Raw genomic sequence first — 23,105 nt, 5'->3', positions numbered from 1 at the left:
GTGTGTGTGTGTGTCTGTGTTCTTATCACCGAGCGGCGGCTGTTTCCTGCTGCTGCAGGAAGTGACTGACTCAGCTGATCAGCTCCAATCAGCCTGATTCATAACTGATAGCTTTTATCAATGAAAGAAGTCTGTACTCCTCCTCCTCTCTGCAGATTCCTCCTCCTCCTCTCTGCAGATTCCTCCTCCTCCTCCTCTCTGCAGATGGAGCTGTCTCCTCCTCCTCCTCCTCTCTACAGATTCCTCCTCCTCCTCCTCCTCTCTGCAGATGGAGCTGTCTCCTCCTCCTCCTCCTCTCTACAGATTCCTCCTCCTTCTCCTCCTCCTCCTCCTCTCTGCAGATGGAGCTTCCTCCTCCTCCTCCTCTCTACAGATTCCTCCTCCTCCTCCCCTTCTCTCCTCCTCCTCTCTACAGATTCCTCCTCCTCCTCCTCTGCAGATGGAGCTTCCTCCTCCTCCTCCTCTCTACAGATTCCTCCTCCTCCTCCTCCTTCTCCTCCTCCTCTCTACAGATTCCTCCTCCTCCTCTCTCTCTGCAGATGGAGCTGTCTCCTCCCCTCCTCCTCTCTACAGATTCCTCCTCCTCCTCTCTACAGATTCCTCCTCCTTCTCCTCCTCCTCCTCCTCTCTGCAGATGGCTTCCTCCTCCTCCTCCTCCTCTACAGATTCCTCCTCCTCTCGCAGATGGAGCTGTCTCCTCCTCCTCTCTACAGATTCCTCTCCTCCTCCTCTCTGCGATGGAGCTTCCTCCTCCTCCTCTCTACAGATTCCTCCTCCTCCTCCTCCTCTCTGCAGATGGAGCTGTCTCCTCCTCCTCCTCCTCCTCCTCCTCCTCTCTGCAGATGGAGCTTCCTCCTCCTCCTCCTCCTCTCTACAGATTCCTCCTCCTCCTCCTCCTCTCTGCAGATGGAACTTCCTCCTCCTCCTCCTCTCTACAGATTCCTCCTCCTCCTCCTCTCTACAGATTCCTCCTCCTCTCTGCAGATGGAGCTTCCTCCTCCTCCTCTCTACAGATTCCTCCTCCTCCTCCTCCTCTCTGCAGATGGAGCTGTCTCCTCCTCCTCCTCCTCCTCCTCCTCCTCTCTGCAGATGGAGCTTCCTCCTCCTCCTCCTCCTCTCTACAGATTCCTCCTCCTCCTCCTCCTCTCTGCAGATGGAGCTTCCTCCTCCTCCTCCTCTCTACAGATTCCTCCTCCTCCTCCTCTCTACAGATTCCTCCTCCTCCTCCTCCTTCTCCTCCTCTCTCTACAGATTCCTCCTCCTCCTCCTCTCTGCAGATGGAGCTGTCTCCTCCTCCTCCTCTCTACAGATTCCTCCTCCTCCTCCTCCTCCTCCTCTCTACAGATTCCTCCTCCTTCTCCTCCTCTCTACAGATTCCTCCTCCTCTCTGCAGATGGAGCTGTCTCCTCCTCCTCTCTGCAGATGGAGCTTCCTCCTCCTCCTCTCTACAGATTCCTCCTCCTCCTCCTCTCTGCAGATGGAGCTGTCTCCTCCTCCTCCTCTCTACAGATTCCTCCTCCTCCTCCTCCTCTCTACAGATTCCTCCTCCTCCTCCTCCTCTCTGCAGATGGAGCTGTCTCCTCCTCCTCCTCTCTGCAGATTCCTCCTCCTCTCTACAGATTCCTCCTCCTCCTCCTCTCTACAGATTCCTCCTCCTCCTCCTCCTCTCTACAGATTCCTCCTCCTCCTCCTCCTCTCTGCAGATGGAGCTGTCTCCTCCTCCTCCTCCTCCCTCCTCCTCCTCCTCTCTGCAGATTCCTTCTCCTCTCTACAGATTCCTCCTCCTCTCTGCAGATTCCTCCTCCTCCTCTCTACAGATCCTCCTCCTCCTCCTCCTCTCTACAGATTCCTCCTCCTCCTCCTCCTTCTCCTCCTCCTCTCTACAGATTCCTCCTCCTCTCTACAGATTCCTCCTCCTCCTCCTCTCTACAGATTCCTCCTCCTCCTCCTCTCTGCAGATTCCTCCTCCTCCTCCTCTCAGATTCCTCCTCCTCCTCTCTACAGATTCCTCCTCCTCCTCCTCCTCTCTGCAGATGGAGCTGTCTCCTCCTCCTCCTCCTCTCTACAGATTCCTCCTCCTCCTCCTCCTCTCTGCAGATGGAGCTGTCTCCTCCTCCTCCTCTCTACAGATTCCTCCTCCTCCTCCTCTCTGCAGATTCCTCCTCCTCCTCCTCTCTACAGATTCCTCCTCCTCCTCTCTACAGATTCCTCCTCCTCCTCCTCCTCTCTGCAGATGGAGCTGTCTCCTCCTCCTCCTCCTCTCTACAGATTCCTCCTCCTCCTCCTCCTCTCTGCAGATGGAGCTGTCTCCTCCTCCTCCTCCGGTAGAAGAGCTCAGCAGTATTAGTGCTCTGAGTGGAGAGATTAGAGTTTGTCTTTATTGTATTTCCTGAGGTTAAACTCTGTCTGAGCCGCATGACACATCTCTGACACGCCTCACCGTGTGTGTGTTTTGTTATGAATCATTGTATTTTACTGTTCACTGAAAGCCCGTCAATGATTTGCAGTTAAAGAAACAATAAAAGAACAATAGAGTCGATTTTCTAAACATTTTCAAGCAGTTTAACAAAGCACAAGACTACGGGGAAGGGAAGAAGTCGAGTTAGTAACATGCATTAATGGGATGAGGTTGCATACAGAGGGAGAGGAGGAGGAGGAGAGAGGAGCTCAGTGCATCATGGGAAGTGCCTCGGCCTAAAGACGGGTTTCTTGTATTCAAACGCTCCTGGATGTGCAGCCAGGGGTCAAAAGCGCTTTGGTAGCCGGTCAGAAGACTGCAGTCAAACGCTGGAACCAACATACGCATTGTTTGCAAATTCTTGTTGACTCAATAATAAACTGCCATTTCAGAGTTGGATCTTTTTGTCTGTGTTTCATTTCGCATATTAACATGCGTCGCATGTCAGCGACACCGGACCTAATGTTGTCCAAGTCAGCTGCTAGCCATAAAGCTAAAGGAGAATGGAGAACGAGGCAGAGAGGCGACCTTTCCACAGCGGGAAGTCCTGACATTAAGCCTCGCTGTGTCACACTCAGAGGTGCAAAGAACGTGGTCTACGTGTGCTAAAGCAGCACAGCTACGTGTAGAAAGAAGCTCCGGCAGCTGCTGCCGGTGAAGCGTCCACCCGGCAGGAGAGAGTGGCGTTAAGTTATAGATTCAGTTTTGTTCCCTGGCAGGATTTTAATCCCACATTCAGCAGCGATTTCTGTTTTGTAAAAGCACTGTAAGGGGGTGGTGATGGTGATGGTGCAGTGGATCAGACACACGTCTTGTAGTGTCAGAGACCCGGGTTCGAGACACCAATGTGTCCCTGAGCAAGACACTTAACCCCTCGTTGCTCCAGAGGTGTGCGACCTCTGACATATAGCGCTTTGGATAACAGCGTCGGCTAAATGAATAAACGTAAACAACAGTAACAGTTCAAAAGTTTGTTTTTTTAGCTCAGACAGTAGCTGGAGCTACCGTACAAGCTGACAGAGTGCTGCTTTCTGCCCCCTGGTTGTGCACACATCTCTGTGAAACCCGTCTATAGCAGCGTAACTAAGGGATGGTTGGGAGCGCAGTGCTCTGGGGTAGTAAGGTGCTTTGAGCTCTGTAAGATAAGATGGCGCCTGCGCAGTTTCATTCGTCTCCTACAGCAAACATTATTTAGTTTTTCTGTTTCTCACAGTTTTTGTGTCATCTCACTGAGATCTGCATTTGTTTTTTTATGTTGTCTGGTTTGGTTAAAAATATTTCTCAACATGCATGTCAATTAAAGATGGCTGCCAAACGAACCCCATTGGCCATTGCCTGACGTTTGCAACAGGAAACACCATCAGGGTCCTAAAAAACCAGGGGACAAAAAGAACACGGCAGCGCGTTTCTGCTGCCGGACCGTCTGAACAAAAACAGCACGAACTGAAGCACAAGATTTTTAACAGTGTATTTTAAGTCAGTTTGACTCACGGTGACAGAGCATGAGCCATCAGTGTCGTTGCCGTGGTTACCTGCAGTGTAATCAATCTGATCTGACCGTTTTATCGATAGCTGATCAGTTTGGGGAAGTCACGAATGGCTGCTGAGAAACAGCAAGATACAAACACTGAAAGAAGTGTGCACATGTGTGTGTGTGTATGTGTCTGTGTGCACGTGTGTGTGTGTGTATGTCTGTGTGTGCACATGTGTGTGTGTATGTATGTGTCTGTGTGTGTGTGTGTATGTCTGTGTGTGCACATGTGTGTGTGTATGCGTCTGTGTGCACGTGTGTGTGTGTGTATGTGTCTGTGTGCATGTGTGTGTGTGTGTATGTCTGTGTGTGCACATGTGTGTGTGTGTATGTGTCTGTGTGCACGTGTGTGTGTATGTCTGTGTGTGCACATGTGTGTGTGTATGTATGTGTGTGTGTGTATGTCTGTGTCTGTGTGCACGTGTGTGTGTGTGTATGTCTGTGTGTGCACATGTGTGTGTGTATGTATGTGTGTGTGTGTATGTCTGTGTCTGTGTGCACGTGTGTGTGTGTATGTCTGTGTGTGCACATGTGTGTGTGTGTATGTGTCTGTGTGCACGTGTGTGTGTGTATGTCTGTGTGCACATGTGTGTGTGTATGTATGTGTGTGTGTGTATGTCTGTGTCTGTGTGCACGTGTGTGTGTGTATGTCTGTGTCTGTGTGCACGTGTGTGTGTGTGTATGTCTGTGTCTGTGTGCACATGTGTGTGTGTATGTATGTGTCTGTGTGCACGTGTGTGTGTGTATGTGTCTGTGTGCACGTGTGTGTGTGTGTATGTGTCTGTGTGCACGTGTGTGTGTGTATGTCTGTGTCTGTGTGCACATGTGTGTGTGTATGTCTGTGTCTGTGTGCACATGTGTGTGTGTGTATGTCTGTGTGCACATGTGTGTGTGTATGTATGTGTCTGTGTGCACGTGTGTGTGTGTATGTGTCTGTGTGCACGTGTGTGTGTGTATGTCTGTGTCTGTGTGCACGTGTGTGTGTGTGTATGTCTGTGTCTGTGTGCACATGTGTGTGTGTGTATGTATGTGTCTGTGTGCACATGTGTGTGTGTGTATGTCTGTGTGCACATGTGTGTGTGTATGTATGTGTCTGTGTGTGTGCACGTGTGTGTGTGTGTATGTCTGTGTGCACATGTGTGTGTGTGTATGTCTGTGTGCACATGTGTGTGTGTGTATGTATGTGTCTGTGTGTGTGTGTATGTCTGTGTGCACATGTGTGTGTGTGTATGTATGTGTCTGTGTGTGTGCACGTGTGTGTGTGTGTATGTCTGTGTGCACATGTGTGTGTGTGTATGTCTGTGTCTGTGTGCACATGTGTGTGTGTGTATGTCTGTGTGTGCACATGTGTGTGTGTATGTATGTGTCTGTGTGCGTGCACGTGTCTGTGTGTGCGCACGTGTCTGTGTGTGCATGTGTGCGTTCCCGAGCTGATTCAGGACCTGCAGGTAAAGATCATTTTGTTCCTCCTCGCTGACGCACCTTTCTGGAGGCGGGGCCTGCTGCATCTCGTCCCACCATCAAACTGAAGTCCTGACGTTAAACTTTTTGATCACTGTGATCAGCTGATCTGTAACCTGCTCACAGCTTCAGCAGAATCACTGTGACTTTTTATTTACTTTGCTGCAGAGAAGCTGTGACAGAAACGAGATGAATTCCTGAGGTGGTTTTCAGGAGATCTGAAAACACCATATTTAGATTAATCTTTCTTTAGAATATAGATATTCAGCTGTTGAACCAAGAAACAGCTAAAACTTTTTTTTTTACAGTTTTCTAATTCATTTAACGTCAAGATTTATTTAAATAAATATATAAATTCACTTCACTTTCAGGTTTTTCACAAAGATGTGAAAGTGTGATATCTACATACATACAGGCTCAGATGAAACACGAGTGCTTTTTAAAACTTTTGTAGACAGGTTTATATTTTAACATTAAATTTGAACAATGCATTCGTAGTACTGGGAAGGATTTGCTGCAGCCACAGTGGTCTGTGCATGTGAACTGAGCTGCTCAGTAAAAATACTGAACCCCCCGTGACACCTCTGCCTCTCTGCAGTGGAGTTATGGGCGTTACCGCTGGCTGTCTGGGTTTGGCGCCAACACTCACTTGATCCTCCTCTGCAGTCACACACCTGACCGGCGTCTGCCCATCTGCTGCCAAACATCCACCCCCGCCGGATCGTTAAGTCACCTTCAGGACGTTTCTAGCCGACCTGCCTTCTGAAAGAGCACCTGCCTTGCTCCACCTACATCTCTCTCTGCTTCACAAAACTCTACCGCAGTAGTTCTCAAAGTGGGGTCCTCGAGGGGGTTTCCAGGGGGCCCCACCAAAAAGGGGAATTCTTTATTTTCACTATAATTCCAGCCATAAGTAACACAATGACAAAAACTATAGCTATATTGGTCATAGGTTTCATGCACTTTCTGTGATAAATGAATAATCTAAAAGCAAAGATCCTGTCAGCGGCTCCTATCAGGGGACCCTGGGACAAAATCTTATCAAAACGTGAAGTGAAAAGGTTTGAGAACCTCTGCCTCCGCCTCTCTGATTCATCCAGTTGGTGATTCAACTAACCTGCTGTGTCCGTTCTGCTTTGGGTTCGGGCCAGAAACCCGATTACTCAGGCGCCCTCGAGCAAAGCTCTGAACCCCCGACTGTGTGACGGCAGCTTCAGGTGAAAACGTGTGAAACTGTGTGAGTGTGAAAACAAAAGTTCTACAAAAAGACTAAAGATTCAAAAGTCAGGGTGGAAGAAAAGTGGAGTTTCCTTTTGTCTTCGTCTTCATCACCTCTCTTGTCTCGCTGATGCAGGTCGTGTTGTCTTGACCCAACGATCCTGCGGAGCCGGATCGACGCCTCACACCTGAAACCACACGCGGACTTCCTGTTCAAACAAGAATCAAGTCCAGCAACATTACAGGAGCCAACAGTCAGGGGGTCAGAGGTCTGCACGCTTAGCTCCTTCCTATTGTTCCTCTGAGGCCAAAAACACACACAGGGGGTGGACAGAATAATAGAAACAGGGACTCTGTTCACTTCTGTAAGATTCATTATCAGATGTTCACCAACCTGATTTTCTCCTTAACAGCAGGTGAGATCAGACCGATCTCAGTTTCTCTGTGTATTTACAGACCAAAACGCTGAAGTGATTAATTGACAAAAACACTGTCAGATTTAATGATAATGCAGCCCTAATTATTCCTGACTTAATCTAAATAAGAAACAACACAACGGTCACCTACATCCAGGCGCCAGTTGTTTAAAATTAATCTGATCGGCTTTCGGAAATGGGTTGTTCAAAAGAGACAAAAGGATTCAGAAGTCGGATCAGATCACCTAATCCAGTCCTGGTTGTTCAAAACTTTTTAGTAGGACTGGGATCCCTTTGATTCAGGATTATCAAAATGTCATAAAACTTTTATTTGTATTTTGCACTTGATTTGCTTAAACTTTACAGTGATGAAGTAGATGAAGTAGACGTTACCTCTAAGCCATTCAGTACAGTGAGGTAATAAAATAAATAATCATCCGAACAGCTTCAATATCGTAATGTATTTAATTTAAACTGTCACTTATCACTGTACATTAATTACAAAGACAGCATCGTCAGAGGTGAACCAGTCAGAAGGAGTTTCCTTACTGCAGGTCCAGTCAGTCCCTCATTCTGAGACCACCTGCTGAAAGCTAAAAGCTAAAAGCTCTCTGAACTCTGATCGATCTTTATTTTAACTGGTGGACAACACAGGCTCAAAATATCCACAGTGAATCTGTGAAGAAGGTTTATTTGTTTGTTTTTCTTGGATTTGTTGTGGCTCAGATGGTCTGACTGTTTAAAGAAATTCATAATTGAAGGAAATGTTTGTGTTGTTTTATTGTGCATTTCCTGTCTCTTCAAATTAAAGCGCCCCCACGGGGTGATCCAGTCCAGTGTTGCTTTGAAAAAGAGGGTTTACGTGATCCTGGAACACGGGATTTCCAAGTCCGGATCATTCGGATCCAGATTAAACTTTTTGAACCGCTGGGCATCCTGACCTTACACTGCGACTGATCTGCCCGCCACACAGGACCTGTGCATCCACAGAACCATCAAAGACCCCAGACAGGCCGTCCTGGCGCTGTCTAGTCCCCGTAAGTGAGACTGTTGCTGCCTGAAGCCAAAGACTTTCACCGTCTCGCTGCACTGGAACACGTGACAGTAAAACACTCTGAGTTCCTCTTACTGAAACCTTTACATGCTTTTGTTATATTAAATTATTCTATCAGTCACTTTGCATTTCCCGTATCACTAAAATCAAGTTCAACAGTTAAAGTCGAAGGTCACAGTCGAGGTCTGAGAGGTCCCAGGTAAACCGGCTCAGTTCGTACCTTTCTAGTCTTTCTGACCTGATGATCTCTGGCTGGTGTTGTTTTCTACGATGGATGCGTCCTGCGGTTCATGTGTGCGTTGCTGTCGTGCTCCTGAGTCATGAGGCGCCCGCCCAGGCCCTGTCAGCATGATTCATGAGTGACTCTGCTGATTTCAGATCAGTATCATCGCCGCTGTGGGAGAAAGTCTGGCAGCTCTGCGGCAGACTGAGGAGGAACGAGGAGTCTGAAAACAACACGACCAAACTGCACTGTTAATGCAGAGCAGGTCTAAACAGTACTCTGTGTACCATTATTTACAGAGACCATAACAGCTCCCACAATGGGGGGGGTTGCATCTGAAAAATGTATTGATGTGTAGTTATTTTAGAAAGGGAACCCTTCATGTTTTGTGATAAACTATAAAAGGGAAAGATTGATTTGTGAAGCGTTTATAATGTGCTGTAGATGTCAGGGTTCTGGCTCGAACCCAAAAGCAGATCAGACACAGCAGCGGAGCGATTAACTGCTGCCGAACGCTCGCTATCAAGTCTACAGTTTGTTTAGTAAAATGTAGCTTGTTTACCTCCAATTGTCTGTGCAAAACTAACATGCCCTGCTGTCCACATCTTCCCAGCCCGCTTGAAATGTTTAGCCCCGTGGTGGAAGGCGGAGACACGGACTCAGGACTTCACCTGGTGCTTCAATTTATTTCTTCACCAGACACGTGGAAAGTGCAGTAACGCAAGGGTGAATTATTACAAAAATATATCAAAAATTTAAAAAGCAACGAGGAAACTAAGTATAAACTATTCAAGTTATCATTACAAACTGATATTAAACAACACGAAGAAACTATGACTACTGGGCTCTAGCACCAGGCCAAAGCTGGAGCCTCTGCCTTCTTCCTTTATACAGGAAGCCCAGACTACAAGACAAACCAAAGTTTATTGGAAATCAGTCAAACAACACATCAATACACAATATATCGACTATAAAACCAGAAATGAAATGTTACATGCTGAACAAGCTTCTCAAAACAGAAAACTTTAGGTACTCCAGCACACCCCTCCGTATTGGCTCACAGACTCCATCACTTCCTGTTTGCCACTTCGACCCAGATCCCTGCTTGAAGATAAGAACAGCTGAAAGAACCATGCAAACATCTGGATGACCTTGGGTAAATCCAATAAGCTAAAATAAATGACTTGAAATTAACTGTGCATGTGTTGTATTTATCTAATCATGATTTCTACTCTTTCGACTAGTACTTAAATGAACTGGAATTAAATGACATGACATGAAATGTCCGTTGATGCTAGCCCACATGCTAAAGGTAATGCTAAAAGTCCAATGCTAATGCTCATTTTAAGTTAGCTTAGCATGCTAAGACCAATGCTACCCCTGGCTTAAATGAAGGCATGACACCGCTGGTCGATAAACACCAGCGCCTCTTATAGACGTTTCAGCACACAGCTGGTCAAAGCAGCAAGTTTCTTCTACCTCCCTGGGAGCATTCAAAGAAATCTTTATTGACTATTGTCAACAGTCAGAACGGTGCTCAGGGGCCGACAGGCAGTTTTACACACATACAGTGTGAGCAGTCAGGCTGACTACACCTACTGTACATCATGAGCTTTGGCTTTACGTCGCAGACAGTTTACTCTACAGTGTGAGTTGGAATAAAACACCAAGATTTCTAAAGTCGGGCAGTGTATGCCCAGCTTAAGGTGAACCCAGAGAGCCAGCAGTAACAACCCGTTCGTCATGGACTCATGGTAAAGACCCGTTGGCATCAGTCTGTAACACACTGGGGGAAGCCCTGTAACTTTAGAACGCTAAAGGCAGGGGTGGGATGTATAACAGTAAAGACAGAGTAAAGAACCAGGAGACAAAGTCAATATTGAATGTTTTTATTAAACATGCAAGTCATGTTACTTAACTTACCGAAGTTAACTGACTTACGCAACATAACCCACACTAAGATCTTTTCCCAAACAAACTACTTTTATTTTGAAAGTCTAACCAGATAGGCAACGCCAAATGGGTCTTGACCAAGCGTCCATGTGATGAGTTGGGGTGAGAACATGTTGGCGGTAGCGGCCATAACTCCACTGCACTCCTCGTGCCGTCACTTTGATTTACACGTCAGTTTTAACACTGGCCTGAAGCTCTGAACCAATCAGCAGGCCTGATCCGGACCTCGCTTCCCTCTGCTTCCAGTCACATGATCACATCCTGGAGCTTCCCAAAAGGCCTGAACGTGCCCGTGAAATCTCCAGTAGTAAAGAAGGAAGGTGTGCAGAAGAAAGAACAGACAGGAGAACAGGAGAAGAAGGGGAGGAAGATGTGAGGTGAGGAGCGGTAAAAAGAGGAGGTGGAGAATGAGGAGAGGTGAGGAGGAGAGGGGAACAACGAGGGTAGAAAAACAAAAACAACGTAAGGGAGGAAGGAAAAAGGAGAAGATGAACAGAGAAGAGAAGAAACGCAAGACAAGGAGAGGAGGAAGAGAGGGGAGGAAAGACCATCCCTCCTCCTCCTCCTCCTCCTCCTCCTCCCTCCTGCCTTCAGCCAACAATAATTACATTTCTCCTGCTGAAAGAGAGCAGAGAGAGGGAGGCTAAAGTTTCTTTTCTTTGGACGGAGACGATCACTCTCTCATCCAATAAACCCTCGTCCTCCTTCCCAGGAGAAGAAAAGGGGAGAGAAAGGAGAGGAAAGGGAAGAGAGAAAGAAGTAGTGGCAGAAGTACAGAAGGGAGGAGATTAGGAGGAGAAGGTAAAGGGGGAGAGGAAAAGTGAAGAGAGAAGAAGAGAGGAGGAGGAGTGAGGGTGAGGAGATGGAAAGAAAAGACGGAGGTGAAGGTTGGTCAGACCCAGCATGCACCAGTTGGTCAGGTGTGTTTGATTTGTTTCACTCAGCGTGCTCGCCGGGCGGAGCAGTAACAACGCTAACAATGATGTCAGCCTTCTTCCCGCCCACTTCTGTTACACCATCTGATCTTCATTCAGTTCGTTCAACAAAAACACAAAAGTGTACTTCCAGAAACAAGCTTTCATTTCCCAGCAAGTTTGAATCCTGTCCCGTATACATTCTGCAGGTTTTTCCCTCCAGCCAGATAAATGCGAGCGTCCCTGCGGCGAGGAGAAATGCATCAGCGTGTGAAACCACCGGGAGTGTAAAGTGATCCTGAAGAAGCTTTAATCAGCTCCATGTCTCTGTGTCTGCGTGGACGCTCGGCAGCTGCAGGAGCTCAAGGCCTCTCCGGGTCTGTCAGCGTCTCACCTCCAGCTTCACCTTTAATATCAGAAGAGAAATAAAATACAGAGCTGGAGCCAGAAGGACGCAGCTGGTGGCGAGGGTGAAAATACAACTATCAGATACTCTCAAATCCACAAACTTACACACTTTCATATCGCCGTAAAACAACACTCCTCCTGTGGCTCAGTAACTCTCTGAAGATCAACACTCGACTTCACTCAGAGGCTTCGTTTTACGGATTTTGTCCTGCAGCTCTAACAGATCTGTGATTCACACGTCTCCACAAGTAAATCTAAATCACAGCATCACAGACACACAGGTTATAAATCAGCGTGTTCTGTTGAGGACACACTGACAGAAGACACAAGCACAGAAAGTGTCTGCTCCTTTGCGCATCAGGAGACAAATGAGTTAGGATTTTTCAAAACGTAAAAGAAAAGTTCCAAATTGCTTCACAATAAAAGAATTTAGCAAGAAACAACCAGCAGCTTCTTAATCCTAGGGCGTCTAATAGCTAAGCTTTGTCACGTCCGTCGACGTCTGGCCTTTAACTTTAAAATAGGCCGAGTATAAGGAACAGAAAAGCCTGAGTAGAAGGTTGGATGGATGGGTCAGAAACCGGACTTTCATCCAAGTAGTTTTGGTGTCAGGATGAAACGGAGATCTTTTATTAAATAATAACAAGGGAACAAGAGAGGCAGAGCAGCTGCAGGTGAGTGGGGGCAGGTGTTCGGGAATGTGGGTCGCTCGGTGTTGGCAGGAGAGGGGGCGTCCAATCATAACAAGTGGTTCGGGGAGTTCAGGGGTTGGCTGGTGGTCAGGTGGTGAATCCTGGAGATAAACAGATTAGCGATGACACAACTGCCAGGCAGGCAAACTCTCAAACTTCCAACATCCGTCTCTGGTTGACTGGTTGGCTGGCGTGCATTCACACTCTGATACAACGCAGAGACTGGAAGGCTGGTAAGGAGGCTGATGGGCAGGATGACGAGCAGGCGGGCAGAGTGGCGAGTCGGGCCAGGGGCGAGTTCAGCGCCGACAAAACGTCGGAAAGGGTGGTTTGTTGAACGCCCTGTTGTGTACGCAAGCGCACTGCATTTCTCTGCATTCTTAACACTGTTGTGTTCACGGACTGATTGAGTGACACCTGAGACTCGCCCACCAAACATACCTCGAAACCCGTTGCGGAACGTTGCAAGGAAACATGTCGTTCAATCTGAAAAACATTGCAAACCAGTGCAAAACGTGTGTGAAGGTGCTGACAGGGGAACACAGGAGCCACGCCCACCAACTCGCTCCAGAGCATGTAGAGGGAAACCGAGCGCAGAGAGAGACACAAAGCTGCTGCAGACATCCCAAAGCACAAAAATATACAAAACCCATGCAGCAGGAGTCACGGCAGGGGGGCTGCGACGCAGGTCGCATAAACCTAACCAAACTGCAGCGGTAACCACTAGTTTTATTTTGAAAATCTTACCGGCATAGGTCCGAGAGAGAGTCTGAAGTTTTCCTCCAAATGTTTCAGCAGCAGAAACAAAAGCCACACTTATTTCAGGATTTGAATTTTAAATTGAAAAGTTAAACAAAGTAAGCGAAAACGTTTTGTGCAGCAAACTGAGTCACTGAGACCTATAAAATATAAATATTTATTTAAAAGGATCACTTCACTTTGCACAGCTGCAACATCACACACCTCTGCAGTGGAACATATTCCACCAGATTATTACACACACTGGGACTTTAGAGACTTTACTGGGCGTATTCAGAAGACCTTCATCAGATTACCCCCCCCACCCTGGCTCCGTATTTTCTGGACACGTAAATTAATCTAAATATGTGAAAACATTTAGAATCATTCAGTTCGATGGGCTCCATCTGAGAAACCATCCTGTTAATGAATTCAGATCTCCTCCCTGAATCGCAGCTCGGCTGCAGGGTGAGTTCAGGAACAAGTTAAAAATATTTAACCTCGGGTTAACCACGAAGATGACCTGCACGCAGGCGTAAACCATGACAGCAGACCTCGGGTAAAACCTGTCCACCTTTTGTAGTACAGGTTAATCGGGAAGTTACACCCGACGTCACAAAGTTACTCCTGAAGGTACCTGGATAAGCCAGTTACCCCGCTTCTTAGTACAGGCCACTGGTGTTTCCAATAGTTTTGGCTGGTTAGACTCAGGACTGTGGACGCAAGCGCGTTGCATTTTCCTGCCTTTTTAACACCGTTGTATTTACAAACCTGTCGCATCTGATTGAGTAACACCTGAAAATGCCCACCAAACGGGAGAAAACATACCTCGAAGCCCGTTGCAGAATGTTGCACAACGTTTGCAAGGAAACATGTCGTTCAATCAGAAAACGCTGCAAACCGTTTTGAGATTGAACCTGAAGTGAAAACACCTGTGAGGTCTAATCAGGATGAACACGTTGGCAGCTTGCTCCTCACGTGCTGCTGCTGCTGAATGCTGCAGATGAACGTGTTGTTTTCATGCTGCAAAGGTTGTATAACTAAATTCATTCATTCTAATGAAAGCTGCTCCAAACAGATTGTCAGACTTCCATGTTTTAATGCCCACAGAGCCTTATTATTATTATTATTATTGTACATTATTAGTGTATTTGAGTCCTCCTCTGGCTGAACTGCTGACTTCCTGTTGGCTCTTTGATATTTTAAACTGTACTTTTAAACAGAGTTCAGTCAGAGAGATTGAGAGCGATAATCCCTCCTTAATAAACATACGTGAACATTAAAGCCAAAGCAACACTGGAGGAACAGCGGAGACAGACAAAATCTGAACGTAACCTCCACCCTGCAGGCCTCCCTCCAAAACACACGTCCATGAGTGCAGCACGTAGGCCGTGCTCGTTGCAGTCCTGACGGCCACAGACAGATGCTTTTGATTTATTGATTGCTGTCGGGATGAAAAGACCGTTTTCACAAATAAAAGAAAACATGCTTCTAGCTCAGCTTCAGTAATCTGCAACAGCCCTTTGCATTTCTTTTTAACGCTTTTTAAGCATCGTTTTTGCAGAGGTAGGTTTAGGAAAAGGTAAAGGGTTTGGGTTAAATAACTATAATAATTACTCACGTGACTACATAATTAAAACAATCAAAGTTTGATTGTTTCACGCGGGAAACGAACACCGGTTTCCTGGGTGAAAGTCTGGTTACTGACCCACCCGTCCACCCCAACACCTCCTTACTCTGACTCTCCTGTTATTTCTAACAGGGCTTCTTTCAGCGTTGAACTGTGATGCTAGAGGCTGCCGTGTGCGTTTGTACCAGACGCTGAAGGACGTGACAGAACGGGCTGAAACAGCACACCTGGAGAGCTGCAGAGTAAACAGTGTTGATTAGACTCAGTACACCTGCATGAATGTGATTGGCTGTGAGTGATGGAAGTGCGTTTACTAGAAAGCAGGATACTGCGTCATGTCTGTCTCCTGATCCTGGTTTCTGAATTCTGTTGGTACAGAGTGTTTGGATGTTGGGGCGGACAGAAGAGGAGCGGTGGGGTGTAACAGGACAATACAAATAAAATCAGCCACAAGTTCAGAACCTTTAAATAATGTTGAGCTGCTGTAAAGAGATGTAATCTGTCCCTTACGCAGATACATGAAGCCACTAATGTTGCAGATTCGTGTCTGAAAAGGGCTCATTATTCCCAGAATGCAGCGGGGTGTGAAGCTTCCCCTCCTCTCTCCCCTGCTGGCTCCTGTGGCTGAGCTCCAGACTCTTTTCCCAGCAAAGCCTTAATCAGCGACGTGCAGGTAGACACGGCCAAGTTCAACACATGAACCCAAAAATAAGCCTGAAATTTTCACAATATGATGTTACAGTGTGATAAAGCTTTTGGAAACGCTTGTGACGTGACAGCAGAGGGTCGCTCGGCGTGCGATGCAGGCTGAGGGCGGCTCAGCTTTCATGTTGGAGTCTTTTCAGCATCAGTGAGAGTCAACAGTCAACAACGACTGGAGCTCTCAGATCTTTTCGGGTGTGTTTGTGGCTCCGAGCAGCTTCGGTCCAACGTGATGTCGTGTCTCACCAGCTCTGCACCCACAGCAAAACCAACGGTGCACAGAAGCGGTGGCGGTGGCGTGTCGGCATGAGCGTGACGCTGGAAACTGATACAGCAGAAGAAAGAAAACATTTCCGAGTAATCAGCTGTTCCTCTGCTCCTTTAAAGGAAACGCCTCCTCAGTCTCACATCTGCGCCCGCTACAGAGACAGCCCCAGGGCGGGTTAGTGTTAGCCTAGCTTAGCATAGAGACAGGAAGTTATGGAGTAACTCCTCTCTGTTAGAATAAAAGAAGCACTGACTGAAACCCAGAACTATCACAACACATGACAAAGGGTGAAAAGGTGAAATTCAGGGAAATGATTTACATCATCTCAGAGATTCCGTGCACTTTGATCTTTACAGTAATCAAACAAATGCTCTGCGTCGTTTCACCCTGCTGGTCTGACTTCATTTTTACAATGTAGGTGTAACACACCTGGCAGCTAAGCACACACTGGACCTGTATAATCGAGATGAACCTGATGAACGCCAGGGAGTAAACAGGAGTTTAAAGCAAAATCATCGAACTGCCGCCGTCCTGCTCCCCTTCTTCTGATCTGGGTGCAGCCTGAATAAAATGAAGACAGCCGGGCAGATGAAGGACTGAGCCTGTATACCTCGACTCGTGTGGCAGAAATCTGTAGCATCAAACTGTTCTTAATGTACAGTTTAATTTTCAAACATTCAGTAAAACCTTTCCATGATCGATGACTCCTGCGTTGCAATGTTGGCATATTTATTATAGACATCTGTGTAAACAAAACGATTACATGACTATTAAATAATAGTGAACCTGTCTGAGATGAAATGTTGGTGTTCATCTCTCTAATAAAGGCAAGAATCTGTGAGTGTTTAAATTATATCAAGAACCGTTCATCCAATCAAAGACCGAAGGGAGTGGACACGCAACACGATCAGAATGAATGTACAGTTTGGCTGCTCCGCTCCCGGGGGCGGAGCTTATATATTGTTGAGAGAGAGATTTACCGTCATCACGCAGGTTTTTGATAGGTTAGAAACTGAGTCTTAAGCGTGTGGTGAAGTTGTAAGGAAGCGCTGAATCTCCACCTGTTGTGTCAGTGTTATTGATAAACCAACATGAGATGCACATTTTGAACAAACCCTGCACTAAAAAGCGCAGGGAGGCGTCACACTGGCCCCTGTGAACGGGCCCTGCACTGGTCTCATAATATAAGAAAGGAGATGTAGATATAAACGTCTTTGTCACAGTGATGCACAGAATCAAGCTGGTTTCATAACCCGTAAACGATTCCTGTAAATAACACGCACACAAATATTCCCGCTTAGAGAAAAAAACTACTGCGCTGGTCCACAGAGCAACAGGCTCAGTGTGCGGATCAGGCGCTCTCAGGGTCGCTGCAGCAGCTCGCTGAACTCTCTCGAATAGTTAAAGTACTACATCAAGTACAAGCAACAAGTACTTTGTGTTTTCAGTGTCTCTGATTTGTTTTCATACCAGCCGTGTCTCCTCAACTAGTTCACCTTGAACCAAAGTTACGGATGCAAAATCTGACCTCTGAGTTTAAACTAAATAATAACTTAAATATAGCATGGGGTTAATGACGTGAGAGACACGGGTTCGATTCCCAATGCAGAGGATATACGTAGCAGTTGTAAGTCTCTTTGGATGAAGGAGTCAGCTACACAAGAAAACGAAGAGTGCGATTATAGTACAGGACTTCTCAGTGAGGGGAAATCGTTGTAGTAATAATTAGTTTTCCAACAGAGAGGAACAAATCTGTGGAGGTGCAGAATGAACAGCAGCCGCTGTCACACACCGGCTGCAGGAAAACCTAATCTGCACATTAATCAGAAACACAAGTAATAATTTGTGTTCTCTGCTCCTTTCAGGACATTTTTATGATGCCGTCTTGGCAGATGATCTGACCGCTGGACGGGAGGCTGATCCCTCCATCACCTCACACTGTATCAGTGACACGAGCTAAGTCGCTAACAGCAGCTCCTCCTGCTCCAGACTCACCACTAATCTCTCCACATGACTCGTCTCCCAGGCCGGCCGCACGGAAACACACACCTTCCAGACACAGATAACACCCTGCGGTGTTTCCTAAAGCCTCGGGGACAATCTGAGTCTTTTGTGGCCGAGGCGTCGTGCCGCCCGCCCGGCTACCGAAACTAACCGCCTTAAAGCTGCGGCTTTGTAAATCCGAAGCCTCGGGCCTCGCCGGGAGCCAGACGAGGCTTTTGTGGCATGTGAAGCAACTGCTGGTTTGTTTAGGCCTTTCCTGTCATTTCCCCAGTGGAACAACAAACATTTTTCTATCAGCTCGTACATTTTGGACTCCTGGAAGCGTTTCTGGGAGAACGCAGAACAATGAAGCTGCTGGCTGTCGAGCTGTCACACTCCATTTCAGCCTCAGCAGCGTAAAAAGACTCTCAGGAATTCCTCGGGGTCTGCTCTGGCTCCACCGCCTCCTTCATTTTGGTTTTTGTGAAAAGAGAATATAGAAAAAATCATGCAGGAAAAGCGCACACACACACACATCCTTCACTGTCAGAGCGTGGAGCCACCCGGCTGCCACAGAGCAGAAATAGCTGGATGGGCATCTGAGATGTGGGTATGATGAGGGCACTGACGGTACTTTCTGTCCTCCTGCACGAGTTTGACGACACAATATATAATGTTGTAACAACACACAGCTTACTTTAATTTATATATGGCCGAAAATATTCCAGAGGAAGACAGATTGCGAGAGCTGGGTGAGGTGGAAAGTGAATCCTGTTTCCTTTTGTACTGCACAAGAGAGTCAATGTTCCTGGAAGTCACGCAGCAAAATCCTGAAATATTCTGGTACAGCATGGAAAGCCTTTTTAATCATGATGTATTTAAGTAGCAAAGGAACTTAGAAAAGAAAGCAAGTTACTTTGTTTAATTAGATTTAATTGTGTTAAATCGGTGTATGTGTACCTGTAGATATAGGTTTGTATGTGTTTGTACATTTATTTATTATTATTGCTCTTCTTATTCTCCTGTCTGTATATGATGTACTCTGGGCCTGGAGTCTTGTAAGCCCATGTGGGCGGGGCTTAATTATACACAAGACACAATAATAAATCTTTATTCGTTCATTCATTATATATTTTAATTTTTTATTTATGTTACTATTCCTTTATTTTTTTTAAGCAAGCAGGTACATGCACCTCACTTTGGCTGTACAATAACAATCTTATAATGTATGTATGATGAAAGTTTGAATATTGCTTGTATAAAAATCAGATAACATATCAATCATGAATCAATTGATCTCGCTGTGAGAGAGATTTTTTAGTTGTTTTTTATTGTCTATTAATATTTTATTGTTTCATTTTTTATTCTAAAAAAAACCTTAAATACTACTGGCCAATGGCACACACACAAGCTTATTGTTTTATTTATTTTATTTTATTTATTTGCTGAACTGAATTCACAACACACACAAGCTACCGTTTTATTGACTTTTTTATTTTTAATATAATTTAATTTTTTTAACACACACCCACCCACACACACAAGCTACAAATAAAGTTGTTTGACATTCATGCCAATAAAGCTGAATTGAACAGAATTTATTGAATTGAGTGAGTATAGAAAGAATAAAAGCCAAAGTTACCGTATTTATTTCAACTTTGATTAATTTTTATGACAAAAATGTTTAGATTATTTTGATCGAGGGACCCTTACTGACTATAAGGCATTTAAAAATAATCGAGGAATGGAAAGATAATCAGACTTTATGAATCTTTAAAGGTCAGGACTCTCTACTTTACCTTGCTGGTAAATCTGAATGAATTAGACTTTGGTGCTCGTTGTTTCTGGAAAATGAACAGAAGGATTGAATTATGGAGAATCTAACCGATCTAACGATGTGTAGCCCGTCCACACTGACAAACGGCTTTAAGAGGTTTCATACATCCAGAGATCTTCTAAAAAAAACAGACCAGGCTGTTAACTGAGAGCTGCACACCAAAAATATAAAATATGTTATATTACTGAACAGGTCTTTGGAAGTCAAATAACTCATGTCACCTACAACATGATAAAATGCTGAGCAGCTACATTCAGACTCATCACAGACTGTTTGATGCTGCAAACAGTTTCTTGCACTTTATGATCTTTGTAAGTTCTTGTGCAACTTCCAGCAGCTTGTACAGCAATCAGATGATGATACATAATATCATTACAGTTTTGTGTATGAGGCCGGTACAATCTCGTTCTAAAGAAAATATCACTTCATGAACTTTGCTGATATTAAACTCAGAGATGTCAAATCAGGAAACGTCAGATGTTCCTGTCAGGGATTGGAACAGTAAGGTGCCCTTTAGTAAATCCTCCTTGGATCAACATGTCAGACTCACAGAACGTAACATGGATCTTGAAGTAGATCATTTCAAACCCAATGATTGACCCAATGACCCAATTGTGAGTGTTTCATCTTACCAGTGTGTTTTGTTTCTATTTTATTGTTTTGTGTATTTTAAAGGCAGCTGTAAACACACAGTAAGATACTTTCACGAGGGTCAGGTTCAGACGCTTTCCTCTGCCGCAGCAGTTTGCACGTCACATTGATCACAACATGCAATTGCAGGAAAAAGTATGTGAACCCTTTGGAATCACCTGGATTTTTGCATAAATTGGTCATAAAATGTGATCACAAGTCACAACAACAGACACACACAGTCTGCTTAAAGTAACACCACACAAACAGATATGTGTTTTCTTGTTTTAATTGAACACACCGTGGAAACAGCATGAGAACCGTTGGATTTAATAACTGGTTGACCCTCCTTTGACGGCAAAAACCTCAACCAAACGTTTCCTGTAGTTGCAGATCAGACCTGAACAACGGTCAGGAGGATTTTTGACCGTTCATCTTTACAAAACTGTTTCAGTTCAGCAATATTCTTGGTCTGGTGTGAATCGCTCTCTTGAGGTGATGCCACAGCATCTCAGTCGGGTTGAGGTCAGGACTCCGACTGGGCCACTCCAGAAGGCGTATTTTCTTCTGCTGAAGCCGTTCTGTTGTTGATTTACTTTTTGTCGTCATCCTGTTGCATCACCCATCTCCTGATGAGCTTCAGTTGGCGGACATTCTCCTGCTTAATATCTTGATAAACTTTGGAATTCATGTTTCTGTCGATGATAGCCAACTTTCCAGGCCCTGAGGCAGCAAAGCAACCCCAAACAATGATGCCCCCCACCATACCTCACAGTTGAGGTTTTCATGTTGGTGTGCTGTGCCTTTTTCCCTCCACACATAGGGTTGTGAGTTCCTTCCAAACAACCGAGCTTTGCTTTCATCTGTCCACAGAATATTTTGCCAGTAGTGCTGTGGAACATCCAGGTGCTGTTTTGCAAACTTCAGACGTGCAGCAGTGGCTTCCTCTGTGGTGTCCTCCCATGAACTCCATTCTTAGAGTTTTAGGTATAGTAGAGTCGTCAGCAGAGATGTTAGCATGTTCCTCAGATTTCTGTAAGTCTTCAGCTGCGACCTCATTGATCATTCTGCGCTGTGCTTGTGCAGTCATCTTTGCAGGACGGCCACTAGTAGGGAGAGCAGCAACAGTGCTTTTTCCATTCATAGACAGTTTGTCTTACTGTGGACTGATGGACATAAACTGACTCCAGACTCCAATTAGCTTTTGGAAAAGTCATTAGCTTAGAGGGTCAACCAGTTATTACATCCAAGGGATCACATCACATACTTTTTTCCACCCTGCACTTTGAATATTTATAAGGTTTGTTCAATAAAAACATGAAAACATAAGATTGTTTTTGTGGAGTTAGTTTAAGCTGTCTGTGTTTGTCTCTTGTTGTGACTTAGATGAAGATCAGATAGCATTTTATAACCAATTTATGCAGAAATCCAGGTGATTCCAAAGGGTTTGCATGTGCACATCCTGCAAATGTATCCATGTCTTAAATGAGATTACATGTTGAAGTAAAGTCGCAGCCTGTATGTCATGCTCCAGGTGCTCAGGTGAGGGTGCAAATGGAGGCAGGAACTGAAGCAGCTTTCAGACTGACCCACATGTTTGACCTCTTTTTTTTTTTACCTTCAACCTCCTGTCAGCTTGTTTGAGCAGGTGAACACCTCCACTGTGGGCACATGTGCTCATGAGACCGTCAGTACAGCTGCTGAACACGCACTGGGACCCAGTTAAAGAGTTTTACACCAGTAACTTCATCACACAGGTCAGAGGTTCAAACACACATTTACAACAGGAACAAAAGAGCTGTTTTTATCTCAGACTTCTCATTTTACAATCGTTGTGTGAGTGGTGCGTGTGAGTTGAGGTAATGGTGTCTTTATGTAAGAGAGATAACAGCTACATAACCCAGACGCAGACAGAGAGTGAAAACCACCATCACATCCGACCTTCAGTTACAGAGCGACTCTTCCTCCTCGCCTTGTCTCTGCTCCCGGCTGGAGCTGTGGTTTCCTGCTCTGCGTCTGCAGGCGCAGGCGCTGATAACATCTCCCTCCCTGCTGGACTTCCTCCATCTCACAGACCGGGAGAGCGATGCAGTAAAAGCCAAGGTGTTTTTAAACCTGGGGGAGGAGGAGGCAGACGCAGAGCCTCGCACGAGATACAGACAGAAACAGGCTCTGAAATTTACTTTTTCACTTGTTTTCTTTTTAAATGTTTGCTCTAAATAAAGGAATAACATTCAGCTCATTTTCTAAATAATGTCATCATTCAATGTTCAATATATTTACACAAAACGTTTCATGCATTTTTGCGTGCAAACCCCCCCGCATCTTTCAGTACAAGACGATCACTTTAGGCTACTTAACCACCAGGTATTTAAATTACAGATGCACGATCAATATTCCTATAACTGTACGTCAGCCGGGATAAGAAGGAAGCAGGTTAGAAAGGGACAGAGCAAGTATAACAAGAAGGATCACATTATAATAATTTCACAGTAAGATAATTTGAGAGTCAAGTCATGAAATAATATCATTAAATATCATCAGTTCACCACAATGCGTTCTACAGTCAGAGCTCAACACAAAGCCCACAGTTCAACCACCAATGAATGAGTTTTTATCTCAGTTCAAAATCTCCACGAGTCCTATCTCAACAAAAACCTGTTGTTAACCGAGTCTGAACATCTCTGTATTAAATAATGTCATGCTAGGGTTACATGACCTTTGACCTTTTCCCTGCTCGTCACAGACACAGTGTGCAGGGCTGTGACGTGTTCCTCCAGCAGCTGACGGATCTGGATCCGGTCTGGTTTTGTGTTTGCGCTGCCCAAAGTGGATCATTGGAACTGGCTCAGAGCGACTCTGAATCTGGACTCACTCACGGTGTCTGTAACCCCTCAGTGCTTCTTTAACCGTAGAACAAAGAGACCCTCAACTGGGCTGTTTATCCGTCCTCTGACGCACTTGGTAACCTTTGATCTCTCCTCGGCTG

The 23,105-nt window shown here is 45.6% G+C and overlaps 1 long non-coding RNA gene across 1 annotated transcript; it reads right to left on the bottom strand.

Annotated features, from left to right (window-relative positions):
• Positions 1-11,180: 11,180 nt before the first annotated feature.
• On the bottom strand, positions 11,181-14,351 carry LOC119889747. The gene is made up of 2 exons (XR_005442148.1): positions 11,742-14,351; positions 11,181-11,634 (listed from the first exon to the last, which is right to left on the bottom strand). It is a non-coding gene; the product is annotated as an uncharacterized LOC119889747 (long non-coding RNA).
• Between the last annotated feature and the right edge of the window lie 8,754 nt (positions 14,352-23,105).

The sequence above is a fragment of the Micropterus salmoides genome, unplaced genomic scaffold (genome assembly GCF_014851395.1).
Source record: "Micropterus salmoides isolate LMB-PRFRI ecotype aquatic unplaced genomic scaffold, ASM1485139v1 Ms_hic_scaffold_6, whole genome shotgun sequence".
Lineage (NCBI taxonomy): Eukaryota > Metazoa > Chordata > Actinopteri > Centrarchiformes > Centrarchidae > Micropterus > Micropterus salmoides.
This window is presented reverse-complemented; position numbering and strand designations above follow the sequence as displayed.